We start from the raw sequence: 17817 nt of genomic DNA on the forward strand, positions 1-17817 counted from the left end.
CCACTACGAGACAAAGCAAACATCTTTTGAGCAAAACGTATCCACTCACATCCGAAATGAAGGCACAGAAAAGTAAACCGAAGAGCCCAATATGATCAGAATCCAAACATAACATGTTGAACTGTCCGACAATGATGTTAACAGAGAGGGAATAGAGCTGAAACAAGTGGTTTCAATAACCACAGATAGAGTCCCTGCACACAGTTTTCTCTTATTATTAGATGAGAAGAATATAATATAATGTGGCTTTTTTGGGTGACATCACTTCACACCTGAATTAACTGAATTTAAAGCTGCAGGGCAATTCAGTTCTGTTCATGTTTATAAAATTAAGTACTTTATTTTAAAAAGCTTTCTGTAATGTATTTTATTTTTTTAATCCCGTCCTTATTTTACTTGAAATGAGAGAAGATAATGTATTTATTATTACAGTATGTATTATATATAATTCATCCAGTTCAATTTGAAAACTGACAATAAATATTATTAAATTGAACTTATATTAAGAATGACAGTCAGTTGTTGACTACATGCAGACGTTAATACAACTGTCAGTCTACTTCAATATATGTGGGACTAAATCATAGCACAAGTTAGATATTATAGTGAGGTTCTGGACCTTTGCATGAGGAAATTCTCTCGAACTGGACCTCGTTGAATTTGAATTGAATACCCTGATATAGAGGATATCCACTTTAGAGTCAACAGTTGCAGAGCTTTTGGAGCTTCTTGTAAATGAGGAACTTCCAATCATGAAAATGGGGGGGGGGGGGGTGCAAACTCTGTTTTCTATTTATATTTAGATATTAAAATATATATTCTGCATATGAAAGTGTAATAATGTATGAAATGTCAAATGTCATATAGGTAGAAGAAGTAAGTCGGAGGAAAGATGTAAGTATAATGTTCCGTGGCTTTAGGGACAGAGAAAGAGAAGCAGTAAGCTGAGTTTACTTTATAGTGGAAGGAGACATGCAGACAGAAGATATGAAGGAACACATGAATAGTGAGCAGAAGATTAAATAGAGTCATAGGCCAATTACAACCGTTTATGCTACATTTGAGTGCCCCCAAATCACATTACCATACTAATAAAAAGCTCAGTGGATATTAAAAGTTTAATTTCTACATGGCAGACGAAAAAAAAAAGAATAAACTGGAACAAGGAGGGATGTAAGGGGTTAAAAATGCAGCAGAAATGTCCAGTATATCTCACTAATAGAACAAGTCTTAGTGCACACACGTGCAAGTAAAAAGCTGCCATAGACAACAAGTACTAGCACTTAGACTACAAACGGCATCATATCCATCATTTCAAAAGGTGGGCAACATTGACACGTGGGACACACACGTGTGTGTGTGTGTGTGTGTGTGTGTGTGTGTGTGTTCATTCATTTCTCAAGTTTCTATATCTATATAAAAAAATAAAATAAAACAGTCACACCATTTCATCAATTATCAGAAAGTGCCAGATCTGAGATTGTCTGTGGTTAGCTGACATTTCCCATCTCCAGGGGACAGTAATTGTCATTGTGGAGGTGAAGTGGCGATGTTCTTCAGATCCACACCATGACAATGGCTTTGGCTTTGACAGGTGGATGACAAGGGAGGAGGAAAAGGGGGATGTTGCAGTGCAGGCTAGTTCAGCCTTAGACCACAAAGCCCCCGCTTCCCACACACACACACACACACACACACACACAAACACACATACATACACTTAACACATACACAAACTCGTCTCCCGCCAGCAGGCCACCCCTAATCGAGATGGAAGAGCGCTGTGGCAGATCGAAATGCCTGCAGATGACAAGGTGGGAATGGATTGGCTCCCGTGCCCTTGTCATGTTGCTCCATCTGCACCAAACAGAGAGGAAGACAGATGGATTCCATGGCAGAAGGCTGGGTGGTACGAGCAGACAGGTAGGAGAAGACAGACCCTGATGAATGCAACGACAGTAAATAATACAAATTAAATGTTTTAAATGTATTAATAATGAATATATCTGTTTGGTGGCGTATACACAGCAGTATAGTTTATGTGAAATAATCATGCCACCTCCCTCTCTTCCATTGAGTGACACAACACATGCAAAGTAGCTGCAAAGATTGAGATTTTCAGCTCTCATCAGTTTCAACATTTAATGTGGAATGTTGGACTTAACTTCCTCTGAATTTACCATGTCTAGTTGGAAGTTTGTTGTATACCCTAATAGTGTTTGCATAAATAAAAAAAGTGTACGTTCCCTGCTAGTCATTGGGTGGCATTGGCTTAAGTCTCATTGGGACTGTCCCAGATGCTCTCCAAGGAAAACCTTAGTGTTTGTGGTAAACTTGATCAGAGGTGGGGAGTTTTACCACACGTGCCAACCAACTAGTCGCCATCCATGAAGGCTTCTGTCTTGTAAATACCAAAACACAGTGTTTAATAATGGATAACTCCCACTTTTGTGGCTGGTATAAGTTTGTTTTCAAGTGTCCAATGGGATAATGACTGTTCCTAATTGCAGAATATGGAAGAAAAAGAAAAAAAAAACTCTATGACTGCGGTTCTCCCCATCCGTAGTTGCAGAGAGTGTTTTGTGTTCGCTATAGCATCAGGACAGTAAAAAGAGCCCATTATGGAGGAAGGAAGCAGGGTTAATGCTGCTTTCGACAAGCGACTCAAAAGTGTCATTCATGCTTCATCTTAAGTGTTTTCTACCATGTTTCAGTTTCAGACTAACTAGTTGGCTTTAGACACATGTATGGCTGAGACATTGTCAAACGAAGGAAGCTTACCTTGACCTGTTGAGCACATTTGGTTCCGAAGTTCTCTATAGGCGTATGAATCAGATCTGCAGCTGGCCTGCAGTCGTTAGCAAATAGTGCCTTTCTTATTTCTGATCTCATTTGTCTGCATCAAAATAAAGTATTCCCATTGTTTCTTCTTTGTTCAAGCTCATTCTTTTGATGTGTTAGCAATAAAGGACCCAGGATTCCTTCTATTGAGCATTTATAGTGAACATATCAGTGAAAAAGCCATTCTTATCTGAAATGCTGCAGGTGCTGGGAGGCATACTTACTGTGATGTTACCCAATATGTACCAACACACACACTGTGCTGGTGATCTCTTTCCATCCCTTGCAGTCTTTTGCAGGTCAGGGATCTCCCATTACTGCTTGGAGATCTGAACCATGTTTTAACAATCATTTTTCTTCTTTAACTAGGCTCAAGCACCCGATAAGGCCACAGTGTAACACGGCCTTGTGAGGGGAATAGTACAGTACTTTTACGCTGGTGGGAGCAATCATTCAAAGTCAGAAAGTTGCTTCTAGTTCAAATGATCACTGATCCAAAAAAAAAAAAAAAACTTCTTGCCAGTGCAGCGGCAAGAAAGGTCAATCCTATTTCTGGCATTTTCAAATGATGTCCTGAGTGAGGGACAGGGTGAAGTAAACAGAGATATATCTTAGTTTGCATTCAATTAATTCCATTTCAACTGCGTGACCTACGTTTTGAGAAATATGGGAGATGTCACTTACTCTCGCGAGCCTCATGATCCCTGACAGTCTAGTTAAAGCAGAGGGCTGATGTTTTAATTAGTTTAAGGAATCTGTGGAAAATGGCCACAGTGCGTATATAGATCAAAACTGCATGGGATAATGTACTGCGGGGCTGTTAAGACTGGTGTATTTTGCCTAAAGGTGATGTGGTGGCAAATGCTGAGAGGCAGGTTAATGTTGTTTCCCTCCCTGGGGGATTAATCACCTGGTCTCATAACTACAGTACCTGCCAACATAATCATCCTAGAAAGATATGGGAGGCTCTGCCATCAGCAAATCTGGCAGACAGCAGGGGAAACATAGTGAGACTGGCAGCAAGAGAAGTTAACCACATACACTTTGTCATTCTAGCACTGAATATTTGTGTCAGTGTCTGCTATTCGGTTTGTCTGTCTCGATCTGTTTCTTTCTTGTCTCGGAAAAGATGGTTCAGCAATGGGTGTTTGTCCTTTTTAAAGAAAAGTATTGTTGTACCGGTTTTAGTGGTGAGACACATAGGACATTACACTTCGAATTTCCAGAATTTCAACAGAACTTTAAGACCTCTACGGCTACAGGAATATGTGCTTTATTGTATTGTAAGATCAGGGAAGGTATTATTTTTATAACCCAATATATATTTCCCTTCTGTCTTGTTAATTGTCTGTAAGACGGGCTTGTGGACTTGCTCGATAGCGTACGTATAGAGAATGGATGTCAGAGAGAAAGAAATACATAAAGAAAGAGTTAATGCAAAAAACGGAGGTAGGTTTTGCAAAACAACATGTCAAATTGAGATCGAATCCGTCCCATTTGTTCCTGTTAGCTGGGCGTCTCTCATCGACGTCTGCTGATGAGAGTTTGTCTTGGACGATGTCCTTCATTTCACCTCCCAAGGTCTCTCCCAGTACCCCCCCCCCCCTCTTAACGCTCCCTTCCCCGCATTGACATCATAAATTGCTGAATATAAAGCCTTGTTTCCAGTCCGTTAGACGCGCCAGCCGATGCCAAGGGCCTTCACGTCCCGTTTTGCACCTCTGAAGCCATTTAGGTGGAAAAATCTGCCTCTCTCTCTCTCTCTCTCTCCATACACCGTTGTCTTTGATATGTGCATACATCATTCAAGCAGCAAGCCACAACCGACGTTAAACTGCGATCCCCCACAAGGCCATGTTGTAGCATTGCAATTTATTGTAAGGGGACACTTTATTCGAAAACCACAGATTAACAAATTGCCTTTCCATAATACAATATATATCTTTCCTGACAATTTGTCCCGTAATGGCCCAGTGTCCGGAAAGTTTCCTCCTCAATGGTGAGGCAGAATCTGCTGAATTGACTAAATATAATACATGGAAACGGGCAAAGTCGTTGTGTGGATGTCTCTGGAGCAATTAATCAAATAAATGAGATAATACTCCAATTTGAGAACATATAGCGTCGTAATTATTGCAGAGTTTGTTGTCTTTCGCACTACTTGTACACTGTAAACTCCTGAAACATGCGTCTCTGGGCTGCGCGTAGGTCAGGTGCGGGTCGAGTGCTTCATGTTGCCGTTTCTTCTATACTTGGACATATAACTTGTATAACATTTGTATTCAGTTTGATGAGCTGGTCAGCTGTTTTGATGCCACGTCTGCACGGGGCACTGTTAGGATTTGAGAGGAGTTGGCGCAATCTACGATAACATTTAAGTCCCCACGATCGGTAGTAGTAGTAGTAATGTGATTAATGATACGGTCCAGGTGGAACCACGATCCACGGAAACCTGTGAGGCGAGAAGAAGCAAAGTTAGTAATGTGCATTAATGGGACATGATTTAGAAGAGGAAAGAAGGAGCTCAGTGTATTCTAGGAAGTCCCCCGTCTTGGCCTAGAGTGGCAAATCTAGGGACCGGTCCGAGGCAAACCTGAGTCAGCCCTAACTTTAAGCGGTATCAAAAAGGAAAGTCTTAAGCCGACTCTTAAATGTGGTGAGTGTGTCTGCAACGGGAAGCTGGTTCCACAGAGGAGGAGCTTGATAGCTGAAGGCTCTGGCTCCCATCCTGCTTTTTTAAGACTCTAACCACAAGTAACCCTGCATTCAGGGAGCTCAGCTCTCTAGTGGGGTAATATTGGACTATAAGCTCCTTAAGATATGATGGTGCCTGAACAATTAGGGCTTTGTAGGTGAGGAGAAGGATTTGAAATTTAATTTGTGATTTTACAGGAAGCCAGTGCAGAGTTCAAATCAGAATACAGACCTGGGGTGCGGTACTTTGTGTTTTACCAGGTTGGGGGTGAAAGATTAAGAAAGAGGCTTTCAGATGAGTAATAATTTAACTTAGGTTTAGGGTTTATTAATATAGGCTTGAGTCAAAGATGGCTGCTACTCCACCTCCTCGGACAGAACCTCGAGGAATGTGAGTTTCAACATGACTTGGAGGAGTTGATTCATTTAGGTTGACATCTTCTTCACGACACAGCCAGGTTTCAGTAAGACAGAATAAATCAATATGATTATCTGACATTAAATCATTTATTAAGACCGCTTCAGATTACATAGATCTAATATATAAGAGTCCACATTTAATCCCCGAGGTATTTACTGGGAATTGTCACAACTCCGTGATCAAAGCACGACACAGATGTGGCGTGACCTCTATATAGAATACACGGTACACACATCAAAATGAGCCAGCATGGGTGTTTGCACCGGTATGTAGACTCTCATTTAAATGGTAGGCGCCACACCAGCGCTCCCTGCTGAACACACAAAGAGCTGAGCCGTTGTCGGGCTGTCACTGTGAAGTAAAGTTATGAATATCACCTTGCAACGGCAATTCAAGTACAGTATTCCACCACCATTTGTTGAACATTTGAGTGAAAAGAGTAGCAAGCCAAAAGCTGAAGTGGAGTATATTTCATTAGGAAAGACAGCTCATTCAACCATGTCATTCAAAGTACAAAATGGATTATTCTATTCATCACCCTCAGTATTACCTTTAGGAATATTAACGTTGTGATGGATAGAGAGAGAGAAAGGTTCGACGCTAAATGAACCTGATGGTATTAAGGCTTATCAATTCATTTTTTTGTCAGAAAGCCAATGGAAAATGATACACTAAATATCTCATCCATTTCTTACTTTATGTCACTTTCATCTTAAAACAGGCAATCTGTCTCAAGCGCATGCTGCTCTGTGTGTCTTGCTCTCTCAGGTGGATTCCTGTCTTTGTTAGAATCTTGGCAATTGGTCACTTTTTCCTCCAACACATTTAGTTGAGCCTCTTCATCCAGTTTGAGTGAGGAATAGACTCTTCCAAGTCTCCTTTAGGTCCACAGAGATGGTTTAATGTGTCTTCACAGAAGCATAACATGCCTTCATGTTTCCCAGATTTCATGCTTCTTCAATATTTTTCTTCTGACATTGTATTGCTGTATTTTATTTTTTTAAAATGAAGCATGTTGAAATAAATACTCAAAAAACAAAAACTCCAAACTAAGTAGACCCAGTACTTAAAGCTGCTTAATTCACAGTTCAGAGCATGAACGACTCTTTGTGATGATTGCTATACTGCTAGTTGCTACCTGAACATAAGTGCAGTATGAGTAAGTACACTTGCATTACTTTAATGTGAGGTGGTTGATCCAGCCCAAAGCCCACTGAATAAGTCTGCTTTTGATAATTTTGTTTATTCACACAGGAAGGTCTATAAATCATCTTTCTGAAAGTTTATATTTGCGTGTGTCTCTTGCTCCCGCTTTGAATATTTAGAATGCTTTTTTGGAGAATGATCAAAATCATATTTACTATCAAAACAGCTTCTCCAGAAGCTTTGCAGCATCTTACAACCTCTATAGACATCCTTCTTCTTGCCAAGACGGATGTCTCCAGGTTCCCAAACAAAGCAGCGGAAACAAATGTTGTGTACCGGGCCGCTTTTAACGCAGGTAAAAAGGCTCATCAACGAATGCCTTAAGGCTGTTTATTCCACCTCTACTATTTGGCAGCAAAATGTATACAGTGATGCTGCAGCTCTCTGATAGTTTGATATGCGGTTTTGTCTGGGTAAGTTGTCATGCCCTCTACATAAACCCTTGCTAACGTCAGCCGGAGAAGACAGTTTGTTGAGGGATTCTTTTGTTGTGGTTTTTGTTGCTCAATGTCGATGTTGTTGAACACTCCTCATGTAAGACACAAATAACTCTCAGTGGGATTTCTCTATTTGGAAATGTGGCGTGAAAATTCTAATTTTCTCGGTCTCCTAAACTGAAATGTACTTGCGTGTAAACCTAAGGTGACTTTTCTTGACTCATTCTATTTATACTGACTTTCAAATACACTTTAATGTGGTGTGTTACCGATGTCCCGAATGACCTCCAGTAGCAAAGGCAATTACGAATTGTTGGGAAAAAAAAATATGTAGCAACACCTATACTATAAATTCATCAAATCTTTCCATCAAAGGATAAAATAGCCCGCCGTGCCTTTCTGTATGACTTTAAACGTTGCGGCTGCTTCATTTGCAATCCCAGAGGAGTTACTCATTCCCTATCAACGTTAGCCCTTCTGCTGGCACAAACCCCCGGCTCAGAGTCTATTAAAGTCGTGTAGGACACAGGTAATTTAATTCATAAACCAAGATTACATCGGAGTTGTAATGGCCCTAATGATGAAGCATGATGTTTGAGTTTCGGTAATAGGATCTCCTAATAGATGACAGAGACCAGGCTATTATCAGCTACTAACACAACATACACCGGGCAACACATTTACCAACAATCTTTGCTCTCCTCTGCTGGCATAACAGGACCAAGGACTGGATGTACCCTTCGTCTCTCATATCCTTGACATTCAAAATTCCATCGTAGGTTGTAAAAATATTGTTGTTTTTTTTTATCTTTATTATTCCAGGGACAGTGAACCGAGCGCTCTCCAAAAAACATGCCATATCTATACACAGCATTTACACTGGGAGCTGCCCGTTTCCAACCATAGCTTAATATGTTTCAACTTCTGATAAGCATTTTTGAAACACTTGTGGTCTCAGCTCAAGGGCAGTTTGTCACGAGGTATTTTGGAACGTAAAAGTGTGTCTTACTACTAACATTTCTGCGGGTACTGTGGTGGAGTGAGACCTCTTTCGTTGTTGTTTGAGCAACGAAGTCACGCTAAGAAAAATCAGCTGGATCCGGCTTACAATGAAAAAGTATTTATAATTTACAAATACAAAAAGACAATTACAAACTGAATTACACCGTTGACAGTAAGGAATCGCGAAACCAAGTTCAAAGACTCTCCCCCCCACCGGCCTACAAACGCCAGTTTACAGTAATGAGGATCGCCATGAAGAACTGAACAACATCTCTCCGAACAATGTTTTTATACCCAAAAGTCAGTAGTTTACTTTCAAAAGTCCATTATCAGCTTTGTGATTGGCTGGAATCTGATTGTCTCCTCCTGTCCTCGGACAATGCTCTCCATTGGTCTAAGTGATCCGCATAATGTCTGAATAGTGTCCTCTGGTCCGACCTGTCCTCCTCCTCATAAAACAGCATGTACCCGACCCCCATGTTTTCTTAGGGCTGTCTTCATCTACATCTCTGTTTGATCAATACATCTCCTTCCCTCACTGTTTACACCTCACATTCCTGAAGTCAGCTCACCAAACTCATCTCATTATCATACAGTTGTTTTCGGATCTGAAAAGCCCGTCTCAAAGGTCTCTCTCTTTCCCTCAAAACATTCAGTAACTGTATTTTATAGTTTGATACATAGAATGATTATACTTTTATGATTTAACACTTTTCCAAACAAACATGTTATAACATTATATCCACCACTAGGAGTGCTTATTAAACACACTAACATTGCTTTTTAACTTTAAATACTTCACAGTACTTGGATCACAGTCGTCCATGTACTAAACCTCCGGGCCACTGTTGTTGGGTATTTGAGCGTCTGTGTCATAACCAACGATAATACGAATGCTTCCATTTCAAAATCGGTTGGACTCAGCCACCTAAGCTATTATCTGTCTGCAAAATTAAAAGTGAATTGAGAGACATTACATGTTGTCATCGTGTTGCTCTTGACTTTATTTATCTCTTCTCACTCTGTATTCCTCCCTTTATTCCTTCATCGTTCAATGCAGACAGGTAGAGTTGTTTATAAGGCTGAGAAACTAGAGCTTAGATAACCCTGCATTTCCACCCCGGAGGTGTAGGAAGAGAGGTGCTGACACACAGATTAATAATGCTCTCTCTCTCCCTCTCTCTCTCTCTTTCTCTCTCTACTCTCTCTCTCTTTCTCTTTCTCTTTCTCTCTCTCTCTCTCTCTCTCTCTCTCTCTCTCTGGGCTGGCTGCATATCAGCAGCTTCCTTTTCCTATTTGTCAAACATATGAATAATAATTACACGCCGTGCTAATTCATTGTTTCTCTCCACCAGTATTCTTCGGAATTCATGCATACTTAAACTGCTATTATTGTGATATGGGTCATTTCATGGCAACAATAGGATCTGCATTTCCAGGACCGTGGGTTCTCTTTGGTCTCCTTGGACGTTTCATTGCCTGCAGGATGCATCTCATTGTACAGCATCAGCAAACAGGTTTGCAGAGATGCGTTTTTCATATCTCCAAGTACAAATAGTATTTTAGAAAATTTAAATATTGTTAGAATTGAGAAAATATAATCATGGTTTGCTCCAAAATGAATGAATGGCAATTGATATTCAAAGACTGTCACCATTGTTCTTAGTTATATAGTAACTAAACAGTTATATAGTAACTGAGAAGTAGGGGACAGTATCTTAAAACATATTTGTAAACTGTACTCAAATGTGATTTTCATGCAAATTTCACCAGCTGTGAAAACGAAATAACATTGAATAGTACAAACAAATGGTCATATAGATTCAGCATCTTTTTCTTCATGTTGAAACAGAAGGCTGCAAGAGTATTTTCTTTCCCGTTTAACGTCACCGGGTAATTTAACTTTAATCGTGGCAATTTTGATCCATCGGATAATTGGCTTTTAGGACTGAACTCTGCGTCATTCCCGGAGTTTACAGTACGATAAACAACATTTAGTATACGGAGAAACGGGGAGAAGTTGTGAGGCGCTCAGAGGGGACGCTCGTTCACGAGACTCTTCACATGCAGAGGTAATGAGCCAACTCAGTCCAGACACTCGGGCTGCGCAACAAGAAGGAGAGGAAGAGGAAGGCGAAGGATGCGACTGTTGGAGGCCTAGAGGAGGACATGGAGAACATAATACGGTACATAGTACAGTCTCGGCAGCGTTGCAACATCATCATTTTTTACAGATAGTTTAATTTTAAGGAGTGCATAGTGATCCATGGCAAGCAGGCACGAATATTTCATTTTTGCATATAGTGTTGACTATAATTGGCAAGAACTCTCTTCTTTAGAATAAAACAGTCTACTGCAATTAACCTCCACGGAAAATAGATCCTCCTCCGCGCAGCTTCGGTCTCCTCAGTCTTTTAAATACTAGTGTCAGAATGTAATTCTCAAGAGAAAGAGGTTCTCACACAAGCTTACCATATGCATATAGTCATACTGCATAACAGATGTTATGTAAATAGGTATAGATATAGGTATGCAATAGCTGCTTTTCCATCTTGATCTCATCACCTTAAGTTCTGAGTGTCACTTAATTGATCTAAATACAAATAACATCATTGATGTTGAAACCCGTATTGCTGAACCTGTATTGGTATCACTGTTCGCACTGCAGCTAATGGTGATGCGATTCCCCTTATAGCGGCTCAATCTAATCAATATTCAATTGTTGATCATAAAGTGTGATTAAAAAAATACTCGTATTTACTCAATGAGGTGACAGGCTCGTCACTGCAGCACCATTTTTGGGTTTTGCCACATGTGCATCGTGAAAAGTTCAACTCCGTTCCCCGTGTCCTCCTTCTGAACCCTGTGTTTATCTCCGCAGCAACCCTCTTCCATCCCCATTCTGTACATTTCAAAGGAAGCATGAGCCACTGATTTGCATAATCCAGAATGTTCTGCGAGCGTGCACGTGTGTGTGTGTGTGTGTGTGCATGTGCATTGGGATGAGCATTGACTTATTCTCTGCATTCCCAAATCTAATTATCCCCGTTGGCCTTGGGACAGTGGCCCACGGAACGAGCAAGAGAAAGAAGCTGGTCACAGATGAAAAGGGAACGGACAAAAAGCAGAAGATCTGCAGAGAAAGACGGAGAGGAAGAAGTACAGAGAATACACCGAGTTCTTTTGGAACTGGGTCACTGTTTTCTTTAGCTTCATCCATTTTTTTTTTTTTTTTTTTGGAGAGTGACAAATTGATGTGCAAAACTGACTGACCCAGACAATTAGGAAACCGCAAACTACTGTGCAATTTTGTGAGGATTGAAAGTTCTACCTTTTGGGCTACGCTTGATTAATCGCACCTTTTTATCTAAACAGCATACAGACTCACAGAAAAACAAACAAATAAAGCTGCACAAAATGTACCTTTTAAAATGGCTTTGATGCCATAGATATTACATTGTAATTTCTGTTTTAAGTTTATTTATAGTCACTCACTGTATGTGTGTGAACATTTTGACATTGGCAGTGCTATCAATACAGACGCTGCAGTAGTCGACACTTTGTAGATATCCGACAGAACGAGCAGGAGATGCATGTGCAGCGTACTTCATAAGAGACAACATCAGACGTTCTTTTCTCACAGGGACATTCAAAGGGACATTCGATGCATCATGCTGCAACAAAGTTCCCCCGCCAAAGCAGCCCGTCTTCTGCATGTTCATCTTCTCTTCAACCGAGTTGTATCGGAGACTCCACAGACAGACGGACGGACGGACAGACAGGGCGAGCACAAAGTGGCAGAAGCAGGCAGACAGGCACTCAGACTACTGAGAGCCAGAGCTTGGCAGAGATCCGATCCACATGAGAGCCTCCTTAGATCACTCCCTTCACTAAGGTACGCAGATTCACTCCCCAGCACCGCTCTCTCAATCTTCTCCTCGCCTTCCTTCATCATACCCTCCCCCTCATTAAAACTCTTAATTGACTCATTCACACCTGCTCGTGCATTGGCTCATTTGGGACAAACCTCCACAACCGGAGCAGATTTTCTCATCAACTGCGAGTTCACTCCGGTGCACACTGTCCTTCATTCACCTACAGGGCAAAGCAATGATCTTAGAGTGTGTGTGTGTGTGTGTGTGTGTGTGTGTGTGTGTGTGTGTGTGTGTGTGTGTGTGTGGGTGTGGGTGAACGTAAGTGTGTTCAAGGCAGTCAATATGTAAGTGCACACGTGTAAAATAAAGTGGAAGATTCTTCCAGAAACAATAAGGGGACGAGAGAGGCTGTAGTAAAAAAAAAAAAAAAAAAAAGTTCAATTTGACAACGTTCATATAGTGATAGCAACACCAACACCTCGCATTCACAGTAGCAACTGCATTTTAATACAGTCAGTATTCATATTTTAAAATAACTCACAGGCCATATAAATATATTGAGGTATCAGGACACACATGAGTCTAATGCCCATAGTAGCCATATGCTTGCATGATGTACATCTAAAAGCATCAGGTGGAATGATGAATTATTCTCCCTTTAACCTTTTTGTGAGATAAACCATCCTGTCTTTAGCGTGTCGTCTGTCTCCCTCAGCTCTTAACCTCTATCTTCCCTTTAGCTTGTCTCGCATATCACTAATAAATGTCTCATCAAAATCACATTATCTAAATGTAGACGGTAACCTTTGGGAAGCAGCAGGAAATGGGATTTCCCAAAATACACCACGGAAAGAGGTCAGTTGAAGCAAGCGGCCTGTTGTTAAGTGTCCATGCTGTCGTACTTCACAAAAAAGACACATCCTGTCCCTCCGAGGTCTATGTCACCAGTATATCATCATGTCTCAAATGCTATGTCTCCATGCAGCGTGTAGCTGCTGTCTGTCTTTATCCCCTCCTGATCCTCCTCGATCACCTTGATTGACTGAAAACCTTTCAATGTACGGAGATATCAAGAATCCTGTTCTTCCAGTTTGCATGAATTTCAGCCTGGAACAAGGCAGTCGCACTCTGCCCACTTCTCCATCGCCTCAGCCACTTCCATGCTCTTCACTCTTAGTCTTTTTATCCCCTCCTTCCTATACTAGCCTTTTTCCACTGCCAATGCATTTCGTGGCTTTAATGAGACTTTGCAGTGCCCTCTGAGGTTAAGGGTTCACAATGCTAAGGTCTAAGGTCTAAAGCATGCGTGTGCATGTGTGTATGTATGATTTGGCAGAGAAGAGGAGCTAATTGACTCTATGCATTTGCTGGTATACATTGTATCAATGTGTGTTCGCAGATGCTGGCCTTTTCTGATATCATGCATATATATATATATATATATATATATATATATATATATATATATATATATATATATATATATATATATATATATACCTTAATTCTGATGCATTCAGATCACACCCTACAAACAAAAAGGCATGAATAAATGCGATCTCATTCATATTTTTAGCGAGGGATGATAATGACTGTCCTCCAGTGAGTTTCATTCATGGTCTCCAGAGGATGATGCTTAATTACATTGGTTATCCCCTCTCTTTACCTCTAGTGGCATTATGAGGTTCCATGTTCCCATCAGGATGAATTGTAATAACTTTGGCGATCCCCTGACCTTCGATCTTGCACTACCATCATGTCATTTATTTTTTCCCAGTCCCTTAAAGGAGCCGTATTTAACATTCTGAACATTGATATGGCAGCAAACAACCGCTTCATATGTAAAGATACTGTGTAGTCATTTCTACCAATTTCTTCAATGTAGTTTGCACCGCTAACACTGTTAGCACTGCTAGCTTTGAGGTGTCAGCTCACCTTCGCCGTGCTGATAGCCAATCGAAGAGCTCCCAGTCTCGTATCTTGCACCTTTAACACTAAATATGCACAGATCTACTTCCCAATAGCTCAGCTGGGCTTTGTCTTTTGTATTAAATAGCGTAAGGTAGCATCCGAAACCCTTAAAGTGTGCGGTCGGTTAAATGCATAATGAAACTCCCCTTGATTGACCTGACAGACTTGAACCCTTTAAGAGTTTTCTTTCTGCTTTCATTTCATGATTCGACACAGAACATGTAGACAGTGAAACGCACTGAAACCATTTGTTAGATCCTTTTTAAGATTAACAGTGTAATATTTCAAAATAATAATTATTCAGGTACCCAGCTGTGACGTCTATCAGCAGCCTTATTAACAGTTCCAAAATGAAAAACAAAAATATATTATCGCGTGCTAGAATTATTCATTTTCCCTACTTAACAAAGACATACAGTACTTCAATAATCAGCAAATGTCTGAAGTGAAACAAGATCCTTCGCGTCTGTGTTTTGTGTAGCAGTGAGACGTTGACCTTACTGCGACTTTATCAGCAATAAACTGTTATCTGTGAATAACAATCACATGCTCATCCCTGGAACTCTTTCTAACACTCCCTCCCACTCACCAATTTACAATCTGTCACCTTTTCAAGTAATTGGTATTTAATATTCAGACTTGTGTATGGTGTAATGTATTGCAGTCAATACACTATTTGACAAAGCCACGTTTGGCTCAGGCTGCTAAAGACGAATTTGGTGTAAATTTAATAAAGGAAATTTAGATGCTTAAAAGCTCCTATTAATCATCAGCAGACAGCCAAATTATTTCAGAGCATTAGTGAATCCAATAAATTACACTGTTTTGCCAATATGTCTATTGACAGGGAGCATAGTGAAATAAGCTTTTAATGTTTTACATTATTTAGGGGGTTAGGGTATACAGGGAGTGGCTTTTTGTGTTTGCTCTTGTACTTCTATCTATGTTGGGACCAAGTTCAGATAGAGACCTTGGGTGTAAGTACATTGTTGTATAGTGGGGACATGTTGGCTGGTCCTCAAGTGTTCAAAGGGGTTTGTAGGTGATTTTAGGGTTAAGGCTAGAATTAGGTTTAGGTCAAAGTCAGGGTTAGGCATGTAGTTTGTTTATAAATTGTAGGGATTGTACAGGTTTGAGTTAGAAGATAAGGATGTGTTGTTGTGTGTGTGTACAAGTTGAAAAGTTGAAATAAGTTATAGTGACAATACATTGCATTATGGTCATTTAGCAGACACTTTTATCCAAAGCGACTTACAATTCAGTATCTATCTACACACCGTAGATGCAGCAATTTTGGGGTTAAGTGTCTTGCTCAAGGACACATTGACATGAGACTAGTAGAGCAGGAGCCGGGGATCGAGCCGCCGACCCACTGATTGAGGGGCAGCCCTGCTCTCCACTTAGCCACGCCCCCCCCCCCCAGTGACAATGTGGAATACAGAAACCGTAAAGTTTATTAGAAGATGCCCAGTGAAACGTTATTTGTAATCGCCAGGATGAAACAATCGAGCCATTGTGCTGCAAACCACATTCATACAATCAAAGCCCAAGAAAGCAGAGAAAGCCAAACTCTCTGATATTGGAAGATAAAAAAAAAACCTGGAAGGTAGTGTTATGTTCTTATGGTAAGAGATAGGTCTGGTTTATGGTTATCATAACGTGCTAACAGGTTTGTGATGGGACTCCTCAACATGCTGTTATACTGCTTAATTCCCTGCATTATACTGCTCAATTCCCCTGCAGCAGTTTTAAGTACGGCAGCAGGCAATCAGCGCCCACATGGCGTCCAATTTGTGCCTTCCACTTTCATTGCCAAAGGCTTTCGGACATGCGTATTGTTGTTCTCCCACACTTGACAATGTGAGTGTGGGGCTATCACCAACTGCAATTAACACCATTTCAAAGTATTCAATCCAGCCGCCGGCCTCGAACAGCAGCATTTTGATGAATAACAGACGTTTTTTTTTTTTTTTTTTTTGTCATGCATTAATCCAGAATTACATCACAGGTAGTACCAGAGAGTTCCGGAACGATGTGTTGTTATGTCACGGGGAAACATTTACACTCAGGCTTCCTGCTATACGAGCTGCTTACAGGCTGCAACATCCACTGACTGCCTTTGTTTGCTGACAACAGAGAAAGAGTGCAGTGAGCTTGATTCATCTCCCGTAGTGTCGCTTCACTCCCTGAAGGTTGGAGCATTTCATGAAGAAGAAGAAGAAGAAGAAGAAGAAGCTCTGTTAGAAGCTCTGTTAGAGCTCCAGGATACAAACAATGCATCTTGTACTGAATGTAAACAGAACTTGTGCTTGTCTGTGAACTCCACATGCAGGACACCTTTAACACACAGTACAAACACAGAAACTACTTCAGGACATGGCGGTTATTCTTCACCGTTCAACAAAAGAGTCCTTCAATCTGTAGCATGACAACTTTATTGCGTTTGTGTTTCCTTCCTCGTCTCCTCTCCTTCTCCTGTCTTGGCATAGGTCCTCTGACAGGCTCACAGATGAAATCTGCCTTCTTGTCATTCAGGAACCAATCAATAGGACAAACGACAAACTTGTGACAGTGACACAAAGTCATTTTGTCCTTGAGTCCAAATTTGCTGCCACACGGGCATAAACTAATTCCTGTAAGATTGGAATTCTGAAATGATGTCGAAACTGATTTTTAACAACGGCATCAGTGCGTGTCTAATGTTTACTTATAATTCATTTCATAAACAAAACTTTAACGAAAGCCTTCAGCCGGCCATTTTGCTGCGTTTCGTGTGGTAAAGAATTGCTGCAAGGTTCATCCGATTAATTAAAGAAGACAGCAGCCTAGTGTTCGGGCTGCTGCAAGTGTTAAACAATCAAGATGCGGCGCTATATCTGACTTCCTCAGATCCCCCTAAATGACTGCAAATAAGGAAGCTTGAAAAAAAAAAAAAAAAAAAACAAGTGGTCTTGCAGCTATTTTCATGCTCGGTGCCTTTCACTGCCCCTTCTGCACCCTGTACTTCACACCACTCAGAGATTAGTTCCCCCTGAGTGGTGCTCGCTCCAGGAAAATGGCCTCATTAACGCCACACTGAGGGCAATCTGACTCTGTCTGTGATTAGGCCGCACAGGGCCCTTAGTCTGCCCGGCACATGATGGACACTGGTGGAGAAATTGAAACCGTCCATGGCAGGGCAGCCCTGTGTTATTATAACATAAAGAACAGTTATTAAAGTGTCTGCAGTGTGGGGGAGTCAATCCTAATAAGCTCCACGGTGCTGCCTCTGCTCTCTCGCTGTGTTCTCGTTCTCATTTCCTCCTCAATCCAGTTCTCTTTTCTCTCACATTCACTTCTCTTTACAAGCTTTCACTTCTGTCTCGTCATT

This window comes from Cebidichthys violaceus, unplaced genomic scaffold (assembly GCF_023349555.1).
Source record: "Cebidichthys violaceus isolate CVI_PGR_0920_01 unplaced genomic scaffold, fCebVio1.0.p SCAF_11, whole genome shotgun sequence".
Taxonomy (NCBI): Eukaryota; Metazoa; Chordata; class Actinopteri; order Perciformes; family Stichaeidae; genus Cebidichthys; species Cebidichthys violaceus.